Source organism: Lethenteron reissneri, chromosome 38 (genome assembly GCF_015708825.2).
Source record: "Lethenteron reissneri isolate LAM-NWPU_2019-01 chromosome 38, ASM1570882v1, whole genome shotgun sequence".
Taxonomy (NCBI): Eukaryota; Metazoa; Chordata; class Hyperoartia; order Petromyzontiformes; family Petromyzontidae; genus Lethenteron; species Lethenteron reissneri.
The window spans coordinates 7,439,106-7,454,702 of record NC_083816.1 but is presented as its reverse complement, the minus strand read 5'-3'; the positions used below and the strand labels follow the sequence as shown (position 1 = coordinate 7,454,702).

Genomic DNA, 15,597 nt, shown 5'->3' with positions numbered 1-15,597 from the left:
GCCAGCCCCACCCCACTCTCCCCTCCCCCCAGCCCTCCCCACCCAGCCCCTCCCCAGCCAGCCCCACCCCACTCTCCCCTCCCCACCCTCCCCACCCAGCCCCCCTCCCCACCCAGCCCCTCCTTGCACGACGGACACAATAATCCCCTGTGGGCTGGTGTAACCAGGAGGTTCCTACCAGTAACACTCACTCACTGGCGTGGGGGGCCGTGGGGGGCCGTGGGGGGCCTTCTCGCTCACAGCTCTTGCCCCAACACTCTGTTCACCCTACACGAGGTGCGTGTGTGTGATGGTGATGGTGGTGATTGTATTTGTTGTGCTTCTAGATTTGAAGCTTTCGTGACTGCAAGGATTCATATTCTTAGGGTTTTTTCGGTAAAGTCACGTAGTTAAAAAATTAAAATTAATAAAATAAAATAAAGATCACGACGTTTCGGAGGCAACACAAGTCTCCGTCATCAGGTGGGACCGTCACAGCCAGATTAGCTGCATCAAGCGAGGCAAGGATTCAAGATGTAATCCCTTGTTGTGCTTCTTGTCAGGAGACTCCGCTAGGGGGCGCCGTAGTGAGCCCCCCCCCCCAACACCAACAAACATCATCTCCACACACACACAGCGCTTGGAGAGGGGGGCACTTGAGTCGGATGTCTCGACGGGCGGAGGTGGGAGCTGCCCCCCCATCACACCCCACACTTGACCCCATCGCTACCATCACCACCATCGCTACCACCACCACCACCATCGTTGCAACCACTACCACCATCGCTACCACCACTACCACCATCGCTATCACCACCACAACCATCGCTACCACCACCACAACCATCGCTACCACCACCACCACTAACATCACCACTACCACTACCACCATCGCCACCACCACCACTAACATCACCACTACCACCACCACCACCATCGCTACCATCACCACCATCGCCACCACCACTAACATCACCACTACCACCGCCACAACCATCGCTACCACCATCGCTACCACCACAACCATCGCAACCACCACCACCACCATCGCCACCACCACCATCGCCACCACCACCATCGCTATCACCATCACCGCCATCGCTACCATCACCGCCATCGCTACCACCACAACCATCGCTACCACCACCACCATCGCTACCACCACAACCATCGCTACCACCACCATCGCCACCACCACCATCGCTATCACCATCACCGCCATCGCTACCATCACCGCCATCGCTACCACCACAACCATCGCTACCACCACAACCATCGCTACCACCACCACCACAACCATCGCTACCACCACCACCATCGCTACCACCACAACCATCGCTACCACCACCACCACCATCGCCACCACCACCACCATCGCCACCACCACCATCGCTATCACCATCACCGCCATCGCTACCATCACCGCCATCGCTACCACCACCAACCATCGCTGCCACCACCACCACCATCTCCACCACCACCATCGCTACCGCCACCACCACTACCACCATCGCCACCACCACCACTAACATCACCACTACCACCATCACCATCGCTATCACCACCACCATCGCTACCACCACAACGATCGCTACCACCACAACGATCGCTACCACCATCGTTGCAACCACTACCACCATCGCTACCACCACCGCCATCGCTACCACCACCACCATCACCACCATCGTTGTGGTTTTATATATCTATCTAGATTCTAGAAGATCTCCGCGAGGAGTGATGTGCTTGGAGGAAGCTGCACGATGGTGGCAGCTGCCGCGCCCGGAGATCGAACCCGGCAAAGTCACTGCTGACCAGTACAACACCGCAGCCTTGTGTAGTTCATCATCTACGTGATTTGTATTTAATGTGCTTGTATATTAGTAGTGTACAGGGTATGTTGCATACACCTGCTGCTATGGTGTACATATATTTGTATTGTAATTGGTATTTTGTACGCATGTTTAATTAATAATTACAAATGTACAGGTTTGTGTACGTAACCTAATCGCGTGTACATGTATTTGTAATGTTTGTTAAGGTATTTGTAAGTCGTGTGTGTTGTATTGTAGAGGTGCTCTAAGTGTATTTGCAATTACAATGTTGTACGTACTGTATATAAACGTATTTGTACTTTATTTCGGATGTATATAATACAGTGTTGTGTATGTGATTGTATTATCGTGTGTGTACATGTATATTTATATTTGCATGTATTATCGTCTGTGTGTTTGCTTATGTGTTGTAATCTATACACAAGAAGAGGGTACATCTTGTGTATATATAACTACACATATACGGTGTAGAGTAATACGCAGTACAATTTAAATATCCGTGTGACTTGTGCTATTACATTGTTATTACACTTATTGTATTTATTATTTGAAATTGTATTATAATTATTGTAACCATTATTACCGTTGCAGTTAACACTTTTTTTAAAACAATTACATCGCCTTTGTAAATGCCGTATATCTTAACCTACATTTAACTGCGTTATTAAATTCACGAAAGCAATCCATAATTAACGTGCTAAAGTAATAACAATGAACGTTGCGATAATATTAATATTGCATTGTACATGAAACTCGTTTTATAATGTAATATGCATGTAGCAGAAGTATGCAATTGTGGTCGCACACAAAGTTGTAAAAGATAAAGGGTTAACACGCTTGCAATGTTTGATAATATAAACAAAGCTTTTATCAGGAAATCCTTGGTGTATTTGAAACAACCATTATAATTTATTCTTGTAATAATGTATAACATCATGAGCGTTTCATTGATGAGGGTGGTGGAATTACGTGGCATTGGACATACGAATTGCTATATAATATTTAACATTAACATCACATTACTGCGGTGTTAATGTGTGCATTCTCATGCTGTGAACAATGTGCAACATTTACAAATACAGTGGTTCGTGACATCTGAATATGATACGCAATTGCATTCGTTAGATGTTAGAGTATTGCGAAACGTCTGACCCCGTTTTACTCGCTTAATGTTAAACATTAACACACATTTGTTACGTAACGCTTGGTGCGACAACCATTTCTCTATGCGGATTATTAATACATTATTAAAAAGTTCAATCTGAATTCTAGAATACCTGCACAGTCTGATAAAGCTTCCAATGTTATAATGAAATAAATACCGTCACAATGCACAACACAATAGGGATAGTTTGTGCAATGAGTAGGCACTTAAATTAAATACACCTTTTAAAGACAACTCAATTAGCTTCAGCAAGTACTGCACTTTATTTTCAATACAGCTAACTGTACGCTTAGTGCATGCTAATTAAAGGCACAGTATAGTCTGGTTAATTATGGTTAAATATTTCCTCATTAGTGAACCAGCAGAGGAATTGCCCAAATAACGTTAAACGTGCATGCACTCGTCCACTCAACGAAGTGTCCTTGACCTTTTAAAATAAGAACTAAAGCGCAATTAGTTCTGAGCACAAAGTCTCTTATTTATCATTATTATTTGTAACAGAAGCGTACGCTTAGTGGCATGTATACGCATGCACACATGTGCTGTAACGTGCACAACTCGTGTCCACAAAGCTGAACAAAAGGGACAATTTTGGCCTCGGTAATAATGATAAAAAAACGTACTAATCGATGCGAGAAAATATAATAACTGTAAGTAGCCAATGTCTCTCTATGGTCAGGCCGTGGCAACACACAGCTGCCACAATGGATCACTTGCAAGTGGCTCACAACGTAACACTGTCGACTTAAATGGTCACGCCACAACCGCATTGCATCATATCATCATCATCATCGTCGTACGCGATATGAACGAAGGATATCTTCAGACTCATCTCTGCTGCGTCGGCATGTCGCTAATTCCACGGTGTTACGAAGCCATCTGCAGCACCCCCCAGTTCTCCTTTATTTACCTCCCCCCCCAACATTGTTGCTCATTCGGCATAGAACCATCGTGGTCGGTGTGGTGCCCGCTAAAGGTGTCTCCTTTGTGCCGTACGGGGCGCACGGCTGGGTCCACGCAATCGCGGTAAATTAGTTGTGTGAAAAAATAAGAGTGGGTTTTACCCCCCTCCCCCCTTTCTGGCAATCAAACACGTGAAAATATTCAAACGCCAAATTCGATAACCTTTTGCAAGCAATCAAGTCCGCATTAACCACACGTGCTCGTGCTGAACATGCAAACACAATGTGGCTGCTCACCCCGAGCTATAAATGCTCTGATACGTGTGGAATTGTCTTTGTACTGTTCGCTTTTGGCATGAACCACGTGTACTTAGGGTAAACATGCAAATAACACTGATAATGATCGAATTGTGTTGTCTTTGAAACAGATTGGCCTACAACAGAGACAGCCTTCTTCTTCGTGGCCTTGTCTCCCGCCACCAGTGTCCGACCAAAGAACATCAACAGGCGAACAAGCACAAAGACAATCAATGCACGTATCGGATCATTTATAGCTCGTGGTGAGCAGCTATATCATGTTTGCATGTTCAGCACAAGCATGTGTGGTTAACGCAGACTTGATTCCTTGCAAATGGTATCTAATGTGGCGTTTGAACATCTTAACCACCTGATTTATTGCCAGAAAGGGTAAAACCAATTATTATTTTTCATACTCTGATACTGGCAAAAACGTTCCATGAAATGACATTTTGGGTGGAAATATGTTTAGTTTTCTTTGTATCCTGTAGGATCGAGGGTGCTTTTTTGCTCACAACCACCCTGGATGTCAGTTGCTAAATGTTCATATTTGGGCAGGTTATGAAAATGGAAACTCTTACTTAAAATAATGTATCTGTGCCGAATCAGCATGCATGTTGAACTTCCTTTGCACCCTACATAGCCAACCGTGCAAAGTGTGGCGAGAAGAAGATGATTACGAAAATAAATCAAAATACAATCTACGGGGTGAAGAGAGAAAAATGTTCAATAAGCTGTGAAGCAAATTTAAAAAAATAACAGTACAAGTAATCCATTTAGCAGAATTGGTATAGCCAGCGACGTACTTATATAGATTTGCTGATGGCCGTGATATATTTTTTTGGACACGAATACACTTTATCGTCTTCATCCAGGGATAAATGATGAGGGTCAAATTCGTCTTTTAACGTTGGGAGCCAACATTTCCAATATAACCTTACAAAAAAATACCTCATTGGCGATCTTTGCCTTGAATGATTTTTATTTTATTTTAAAACTATTACAGTGAGTAGAGACTGAAACGATTGTAACCATTGTCATGATTAACAGCACTGCCTTGCAAAACAAAACACCCTAAGTGGAAGCTAACAATTTCACACGGTGGCTTTTTAAGGAACAGAATTCCAATGCACCGTGTACATCTTTGCCAATGCAGCGCTTTGCTAAAAATCGAATGGGAGCACACCGATCCAAAGCCACAGAATCGTGTGTTTAATAGAGAGAAAAAATATTAAAAATATGCATTAATTACTAAAAAAAATGACAGTCTGTTTAGCAAAACTGTAGGATAAACCCCCCTTTTCCACACATGACACATTCACACATTTCAGCACTCTATCTCGTACTCTAACCACTGCCCAATAACGCCAAATGCCCCGTCAGCAGAGGATTTCTTTTAATATTGCGACCTTTGCCAATTAGCACCACCAATAACCCAAAGGCGGTGCATCACGCCATTAATTATGCATTCCATAAAATATATAAAAAAAGACATCAACATTCACCATTTACCATGCAACACACGTGCAACTTACATTTTCTGCACACATCTCTACCCAACTCTCATCTGCAACCATTGACCACCAACTACCCACCCACCCACCACCAACAACAACAAAAACCCAGCAGCAGAGGTTTCTTTAAATTGCAGACGTTTGTGGCGGTGGTGGGGTGGTGGTTGGGGTGGGGGGGATGTGGAAGACGCATGGGTTGCTGGATTAAGCGGGCTCTGCTGCTTATTTACAGTGGGAACGCGCTGGCAAGCAGTGGCTACCTCGGCAGCGCCGTGCGGGAGCCTGGTATTGTCTGGGTGTGTGCCCGGCACCATGGAGAATGGCACCATTGTCTCGAGCCTCCTTGCACTTGGCACACCCCGCCGCGTTTTGGCCATCCTCGCTCCCCGCCGCCGCCGCCACCGCCGCCCCCCCCCTCCTCCTGCTCCACATCCCTAGCCCGGTTTCTCTCTCTCCCCTCCTCCCGCCCTTCTGCCTGCCCGCCTGCCCACTCTCTCGTCTACCCCTCTGTCTGTTCATCTGTCTGTCTGCCTGCCTGCCCTTACTGTCTGTCCATTCACCAGTGGTCGACTTGGCCAGCCAACCCGCTTGACGCGACGACGATGCAAAGGGGGGTGATGTCGGTAGGGGGGGGGGGAGGTTGGTGGATGGGGTAGGGGGGGTGAGTGAGGAGTGTGGGGCCAGTGGTCAATTCGATCTCCATTCATGGTAGCACACACCCGCACGCCGCCGCAACAGCAGCATGTTTACTGTAATAAGCTACGAGCGTATTTGCCAAGAAGGTCTTTCTAGTGGTTTGGAGCCTTTTTGCGAAATGGAGTCTGGCCGCCATTGGCGCTGCATCTGTGTTCGGGCTTATTATTTATTACGGCTTCGTTTTATGCAAGGCGTGTTGTTCGTTAGCACGATGCGCTAAGGTGTGACGATAATGTATAACATTGTACGTTGAACTTTTTTCGCACCGTGCGCAGCCAACCACGCGAATCCGAGATGCGGGGGAAAGGACAACAAAGTAAACCCAAAAAGCAGGTTTAGAGAAATTAGTATTCAGTCTAGATGATTTAAAACTGCATCACTCCAGTGGCTTCGTAATATCTGAAGGAAGAGCATTCCAGACGGCCACAGAAAATGTCCATGTGTGGTCGGATTGAGTCCCCAAAGCAGCAGTCATGTATACAAAGAACTGATGCCCCATATAGCCTTAATAGACTGTTGGGGCACGTGCTGTTAGCGAATACCTATGAAGGCCGGAACAGCACATGAGGGGGCGGGTGGCCAGCACCACGCCTGGCTGCCTTTGTCTCCCTAAGTGGAAATGTTTTTATACATAGCACCAGGTACTCGTTTGAGGCTAAGTCGACCTAGGGGAGGCTGGGGACAGATTCAGATAATCGTCACTGGTGTTGGCTGTGAACGAGAATTGAACTCGAGTCGCCGGGTTCGTACCGCAGCGCGGTAACCACTGAACCACCGCTCCCACAATCATGTTTATATACACACGCGTGCACACACGCATGCAATGGGGAGGTTGGGAGGAAACGGCGATTGCAAGATTTAGGTGATGCTTGTTTTGTCACTACAGAAATCCCAGCTTTTCAAGCTTGCACAATAATCACAATGTGCGTGTTTTGACATCGTTACTTGGAAGCAAGTACGCGAAATTTTTGGCATGCAAGGCTTGTCCATACAATTCGGTCGTTTGTGCCGGAATAATTTTTTTACCCGGTGACAATTTGTCGCGGTATGAATGTTTGTCGGTGGAAATGTTTTTAAAGTGTGATTGTAGATGAAATCCGTTATGTAAGAACCGGTGACCTCTGCATGGCAAATCCAGTGTGCTAACCATTGCAACCACAGCAGCAGCATCTCCTGGCGTGGCAGTTGAAACAACAGGGCAAGTTTGTTCAATCTCCCTGCCTCGAATCCACCCAGTAGAATAAATGGGTACACTACATCATGGGACCTCCTTTGCCAGTATCAAAATATGAGAATAGGTTTTTAACCTTCTATCTGGCAACTAAACAGGTATTAAGTTGTTAAAACATCAAACTGAAACCTTTTACAATGAATCATGTGTGCATTAACCGCAATACTTGTGGTCAGAATGCAAAAAAAAACATACTCTGATAATATATGCATTGTCTTTGAAACTGATTGGTCCACACCAGAGACAGCTTTCTTTTGAGCCTCGTCTCAAATGGTGTTAGACTAGAGGACGCCAAAAGGCGTTCTACCATTTGAGACGAGGCCCAAAAGAAAGCTGTCTCTGGTGTGCATCAATCAGCTTCAAAGACTGTATATATTATCAGAGTGTTTTTTGTTGGCATTTGACCACAAGTATTGTGGTTAATGTAGACATGATTCCTTGTAAAAGGTTTCAGTTTGGTGTTTTAACAACTTAACACCTGTTTTGTTGCCAGATAAAAGGGGAAAAACCTATTCTGGGTCCACTACGTTTAGTTTAAAGGCACCTCTTGTGTGATGGGGTAAATTGTGGGTAATCTCACCTCTTTTTAGATGTCTGGCTGATCAGGGTGGAGGAGTAGGCCAAAATACCCTCGAGTTGACCTATCTATAAAGGCTCCTTTTTTGGGAGACCCAAAAGCAGTGGATTTAGCAAGCAATTGCAGGGCTCCATGTTGAAGTCTTACAGTACATTCACTACATTATATGCATGTTGCTGCTATTTGTCAATTTTTGTTAGTTTGTATTTAACGGTGGACCTTAATCTGTGCAATATCTTACCAAGTTTATGTTCAATATAAATTTTTTTTTACCGGCTTTGACACCGGGATAGAAAAACTGTACATTTTTTTTTTCCGGAGAGGAATTTATATGAAAATAACCCCACAAATTGGGCCAGAAATGTTATAAGTGCCTAAGTGAATTCATAAATAAACATCCGGCCAGACAACACACGCACAAAAAAGGTCCCTTAAGTCCAGAAGAATGCTCAAATGTTAATATTTTAACGTATGCATCTGCATTGTCACTAGAGAATACACACACGCAAACACAGAAGAAGATGCACATAAGCACAACTAATTATTTTTAAAACCACAACCACGGGCGTGGAGCGATGAGGCTCGGCTCATGTGCAGGAGCGAGATGGATCGTGGTGTCCCTCAACTGTCAGCGATGGCGACTACATCAAGCAGTGGATAGACCATGACTCGTGCTGATGGACATCAACAAAAATGTATTCTGTTGTTAGAGGCTACCTCACTGCCAAGCCTCTAATCTTCAACTATATCCAACCCAGGTTTAGTTCTATACTTTTGTATAACATTGTTAACAGTGTGATATCTACAAAGATCTCAACACATTCAGTACCACTGCCTTATAAAGGAAAATTATATAATAGGTGGCATTTTGGCCAATGACTATAACTCGGAAGGGGCTATTGTGCAATAAAGTAGGGCCATTTCCCGAAACGTTGCTTTTTATTTATTTTACCGTTTAATGTCATTGACAAATGTGATGTTTTTTTATTTGTGCTTGTGTACCACTGGCAGCGCAGCATCGACAAATAATGTGTGTTAAGAGGCACAAAGGTTTGTGACACTGAAAGCTTTTCAGTAACTGCCCTTTCGATATCTTTAATTACATGCGATACAAAGAGAAATAATGTTCACGATGAGGACGATGCAAAATCACCAGCATATCTTAAAATTGACATGGACTTCAAATGTTTATGCTATGTCTAATCTATAGATTTATTTCTAAGCATTAGTTGACAGCAGACGCTGGTAGGAACGTTGGGTTGCTCGGTCAATGGCCAGGGTCAACGGCGGCGTGGTGTATTCCGAAAATATGGCCGACTGTGAGGGCCGGCACAAGCCGGCGTGGGTAGGTTAAACGTTGAGTTTTATAAGGGCACCACGGGGTGACCAGCCCCTCCCCACCCAGCCCCACCCCACCCAGCCCCACCTAACCCCACCCTCTCCACCTCGCCTCTCCCAACCCTCCCCACCCAGCCCCTCCCCACCCAGCCCCACCCCTCCCATTTTGGGATGCTCGACGGACGGACATAATAATCCCCTGTGGGCTGGTAGAACCAGGTGGTTCCTACCAGTATAATGATTGTTAACCATGATCTATCTATTGCTGGATGCAGGCCACCTCAAGCTATCGCCATCCCTCAGTCCTGCATTGCTGCTGTAGTCCCATCTTGTTCCGGCACAGGAGCTGACCTCATCGCTCCATGGGTTAAGATACGCGGTAAAGGTACAGCCCCGCAATTGCTTGCGTGCGACACGTCTGGTGGAAGGGCCCTGCACTCACTACACAGAGTTCTACTCTTAAACGCATGTTCATTCTAAATGTGGAGGGAGAAATCGGAGGATCCGGGGAAAAATCCACGCGATCGCGAGGAGAGAGACACGGAAACGCCAAATATATTGGCATCAGGATCAGGATCCAACCCACGATCTGTTATATACCAGACGAAGTAGTTAACATCTCGCCACCGTGGCGCCCACATCGGAGTGGAGCCAGTAGAATTAGCGTGTACGGTTAAGAGTGTAATGATTCGTCACCTAACCCTTCAATGATTTGTCACAATTCAGGGTTTCAATTCGATTCAAGCATTGATTCCGTTTTGTAAGCCTGGTGAATGTAGCGGCCTCCACTAGCCGAAGGGGTCAGTCTATTACATGCAATGTGTACAATTAATCGAAATCGGCTTGTGTGCCGAAGCTATACTGATTGTTGCATTATGTGACCATGATAATGGCCGTGAGCTTTAATCATCGCCTCTACTAGATATTTTGGCCTGGCCGAATTACGTTAAGTCCTCACTTAACACTTGTTCACATAACGCCGTTTCGCTAAAACGCGGTTCTTCTGTTAGGGAACACTTTTCGCACAACACGGATTGCGCACCGCGATAGCGCGGTTTCTGAGCTGTCGACGACGAACTACTTTATTGTGCTGCATGGCTGAACGGTGTGATACAGTGCGCGGCGGCGGCTTACCCTCTTCTCAGTTCTTTGTCCTGCCGTGGGATGACTGCCGGATGATTTTATCGTGCAAAATATGATTCAGTACAGTAGTTCCTCACTTATCGCAATTTTCACTTAACGTAAGTGTACGCTAGTTTATAAGTCTCCATGTAAGTCTGTGTGTGTACATGTATGCGAGTCTAAAATAGTTCTTCACTTATCGCAGTTTTCGCTTAATGTAAGTGTACGCTAGTCCATAAGTCTCCATGCACATCTGTGTGTGTACATGTATGCGAGTCGAAAGTAGTTCCTCACTTATCGCTGTTTTAGCTTAACGTGGCACTTTTCAGGAATGCATCTACCGCGTAAAGCGAGGGATTACTTTTCCAAAGAAGGTCATCTCCTGGAAAGTGGTCATTAAGAACCTGTTTCATTATTAGTCTCTATGTGCGTCTGCCACCAGTACGGCTTAAAGAGGTGTATCGAATTGATTTCACAATCGGTTCTGTAACAGCATCATCTGGGGATGTTCTATGACACACTGGGGGTACACTGCTAGCTGCAGCGTTTGAAGTTGTGTCTGTCTTAATATAATGACATAGTGCCGTTTGTCTCTGGCCACTTGGTAGTTTGGGTGTTTGGGCTTGTGCACAGAAATTGATGACATTAACAACAATTCATTTAGATTATGATTGGGTGCTCAATAGCAATGCATTGTGTGATTTTGTCATAGCCCCATTGTCATAGCCCTAATCTGAAATGCTGAAACTTCATCGTCATTGTTCGAGATGGGGCTGCATGGGCCACTTCTGTGGTGTTAAGGGATCGAATTTAGCTGTAAGAGACACGATTTTGATGTGGAAGTAATGTCTCGCGATACATATCAGAGAGTTGGACTTTAGATTAGCAATTAGAAATAAACTTGTTACAACCTTTGAATGTAAGATGCTAAAGCGTTGTCGGATGAGGGCCTCCCCGATCCGTGCGGATTGTGAGGTTTTCTTGATCAATAGTTCACCACGCTGGTCGGTGCGGTGGTTAGTGAAGATATAAAAATATAAGTGGATCATATGTTGAGAAAAGCCTTTCTCAAAACCCATTTTTATTCCTCAGGAGGGGGCCTGCAATTTGGGATGCGTTTGGCTGTTTACGTTTAGTCCTCGCGTGCGTCAATCTCGTCTGTGGTGGACTGCGACGATTCGTTGGCGTGTCGGCCATGGTGGACGTGCATATAAAACTTCTGACGTGCGTACAGTCAGTCCTCCTCTCCATTGGACATCGTTTATTGACTAAAGATATTGAACAAAGACGGTCACTTACACCGCGCGCTTTCACATGCGCTTCTACGGCCGTCTGGAACGCTGTTCCTTCCGATATTGGCAAGCCACTGGAGTTATGCACTTTTAATTCTAGATTGAAATCCCAAGCCCATTTCAATCTCCCGATTAGCACGGTTGGTTATGTACGGTGCGAAAGAAGTTCAACATACATCTAATCGGTGCGGCAACGTAGCGGTTGTAAATATGGCTACTACTGCAGAAGCGTTTTGGTCAAGCAGAGCTTGGCATGCCGTGAATATCACTCATTGAATCCTCCACCCATGTAGAGGGCTCGGTCTTCCAGATTGAATATTTTGTCTCGCCCACACGGTGTTCAACTGGCACCACCACCACCACCACCTCACTGCAGGTGACAATACTTCTCAGCTTCATCTCTAGCGCTGCTTCTTCCCTCGCACTGCCCGCCTTGGGAATTCTCTCCCATTGTCTTGATTTTCAAACCCTTGTAGAATCTTGCCCAATTCAAGAAACAACGCTCGTCATCTCTAATCTATTGCAGTACAACAATCGTCGTGATGCTCGTTTGCTGGCTACTTGGTGTTTCCGGACTTTGGGCCCTGTGCTCAGCAGCTGAGATAAAAAACCAAAAATTATGGTTGCTGCTGCTGGTGGAATGCCAGTGTCCACAGTAATGGATACAGTAGAATCCGAACTTTGTGAATAAACAATTGGGTTATACATGGGTCACATGTTTAAGCAGATCATCATCTTATAAATGTGATGGTCTACATGAGGAATACACAGATGTATTTGTTCGATTTGTTTGTTATTTTAGAAAAGTAAGCCTGCTTGGGCAGGACACGTCGAAAGAAGGGAGGGATGATGGCCGATGGTCAAGACTAATGATGGGAGTGGCAGCCAAAGAATGGTACCTGTCTAAGTTGGCGTTCACAGAGGAGATGGGAGCCATGAATTGATGGAGCGATGAAATCAGCTCTCGTGTAGGTGCGTTGTGCATCATTACGTTGCAAGGCCGTGGGGAGGTAGCGGAGGCTTGGGGGGGAAGCCTTCCTCTAGCAGTGGATTTGAGCGTGGGCGATGATCAGGAGAGTGGGTTACGGGCATACGACCAGCGCCGTTGTACTGTGCGGGGCGAGACGGAAGACAGACGAGCCCTTGATGCGGCAGAGATGAGAATGCTGAGATGGGTGTTGGAAATCTCTTTCAGGGAAAGGAGGAAGAGAATTGGATCGGTTCGTGCCTTGGGGGTTAATTATAGTCTGGAGTTGGTCATGGAGATGGGTTTGGCCTCTCGTTGAGAAGAGACATGAGCAGATGTAATTTACAAGGGCCATGGAAATGCTATCAGGTGCAGAATAGGGGGGGTTAGATGGAGACTGGGGGTGAGGCGGGAAGATGTGGTGGAACGAGACGTGGTTGTGGACGGTGACTGGAAAAGAGGTGTGGGATAGAATCGCGTGGAGAAAGAACATCCGAGCAGCCGACCCCATTGCAGTAATGGTACTTTTGGCTGAGAGACTGCAAGTCTGTGGGTCTCTGCAAGTCCACGAATGTGTATTGGTCCCTGCGTATGTCTCTGGTTCACATCGATGTATGTAAGCTGATGGCTTTCGATCCGAGGTTGTGGCTCTCAATGTAAGTTGGGGTTAATGTAGTGTACATGTTGTTGGTCGCTATGCGAGTCCGTTCGTGTAAGTGTACGCGAGTCTAGGTCTCCATGTAAGTCTTGTGCGTGTACGTGCACCTTTATGTGAGTCTATAGGCCTCCATGTAAGTCTGTGTGGTTCGTGTACGTAAGTCTATAGGTCTCTATGTAAGTCTGTGGTTCCTGTACGCGAGTATATAGGTCTCGATGTAAGTCTATAGGTCTCAATGTAAGTTTGTGTGGTTCGTGTACGTATATGCGACGACGATGGACGTGACTTGAGGAGAGGGCGAAGAATGGAAGTACAGTAAGTGGAGAGGAAAAAAAAGAGGTAAAACATGGAACGGAATCGATCGTTGCAGTTTATATTTGTCGTTGTGCTGGCAGAGCCATCTTGGCTCGGGGCGCCACGCGTACAGTGAGAACCCGCGGTGAGCCAGCAACTCAACGGATGGGGTTTTTTTTGCCCCAGCCATAGATTACTTTAGCAGTTACATAGGATTGCACATGCACAAGCAAAGACATAGGGTCCCCCCGTATAAATTCTCATATGTACAAATGCGCAACACGCAAATGCACACGTAACACACGTAATTGCACACACAAATAGCCCGTGTGCATCCGACGTCAAAGACTAAGACATCCACCCCCTGCTTACATAGAATGTTGGGGTAAGTGCTGTTACAGAGCACCTAATGAGCGCTGGCACAGTGCACAAGCGGGTGGTTTGGCCAGCACCGCGCCTGCTCGCTCGCCCGCCCCCCTGCCTTTGTCTTGTCAGCAGTGCCGATTTTATTGCCACAATGCCGCAGGTACTCTTTTGAGGCCGAGTTGATGTAGAGGCGGCCCACGACCAGTTCCTATGTTACTCGCCGTGGCCGGGAACCGAACTCGGGTGGCCCCAGCGATGCATTCACGCGCACTCACGGCATGTTTACTGTAAAAGGTTACCATGGCACCATGCCACTGTGTCAGTCGATGATGCATTAAAATGTTTTGTAAATATAAATCGGGGGAGTTGTAGTACGATTTTTAGCACTCTGCGCTATTAGCCGAGTGATACGTGAATCAGTTCCTGGCACCTGCCCCCCCCCCCACCCTTCACTGTTCCACACTGACCAGCGTGGTGAAATATGGTCAAACAACCTTTACGGTCAACACAGCAAGGGTGGGTGGGAGGGGGAAGGCCTTCATCGAGCAGTGGTTTGACAAAGGGCTTGCAAGCTCGGTATTTATTTTCAACTTGCACATTTGGCACCCTGTTTATGACTTGGTGAATGTCCCCTGTCTGATTTTTAGGCAAAGCGTGCCGATAATTCCGTCGCCGACAACGGGGCAAAGGGCCAGCACGCCGAGACTCGGCGCGCTGAGCTTCCGCCATTTCATCAAGATGCAAATCCGTAGATATGGCGACGTGAGAGGCGGCTAATCCCCCCCCCAAAGGTACGACCGGTGCGAGACGCACGCAGTTCTTGCCGCTCGTCGGCTCGAGACATCGGCCTTTTCACCTTTGACCTTTGGCATCTAAGGCCTTTTATGTGTGGGTTAACATCGGAACAAGCACTTCCACCGCCACTATTACCACTGTTACATCACCGCCACGACTACGGCTACCACCACCACCACGGCCTCACCCTCCACCACTGCCACAATCGCTACCACCTCTGCCATCAACTACTGCCACAGCCACCAACACCACTGCCCCCTCCAAAGACAAATACAAATATCTTCCATATAGTCTCAACAGACTGTTGGGGCAAGTGCTGTTAGCAAACAGCACCTATGAAGGCCGGCATGGCAGTGAGGGGGTGGATGGCTAACACCGCGTCCGGCTGCCTTTGTCTCCCTCGTGACAATGTTTACACAGCGCACCAGTTACTCATTTGAGGCTGAGCTAACCTAGGGCAGGCCCAGGACCTGTTCAGATAATTGTCACTGGTGTTGGCCATGAGCGGGAATCGAACTCGGCATGCCGGGTTCGTAGTGCAGTGCACTAACCGCGACACTGCCTCCACCACC

At 46.6% G+C, this 15,597-nt stretch overlaps 1 long non-coding RNA gene across 1 annotated transcript; it reads left to right on the top strand.

Annotated features, from left to right (window-relative positions):
• The first annotated feature begins 559 nt into the window (after positions 1-559).
• On the top strand, positions 560-15,015 carry LOC133351765 (uncharacterized). Its single transcript, XR_009756223.1, has 5 exons — positions 560-662; positions 1,691-1,793; positions 4,307-4,438; positions 9,807-9,916; positions 14,878-15,015. It is a non-coding gene; the product is annotated as an uncharacterized LOC133351765 (long non-coding RNA).
• The last annotated feature ends 582 nt before the right edge of the window (positions 15,016-15,597 follow it).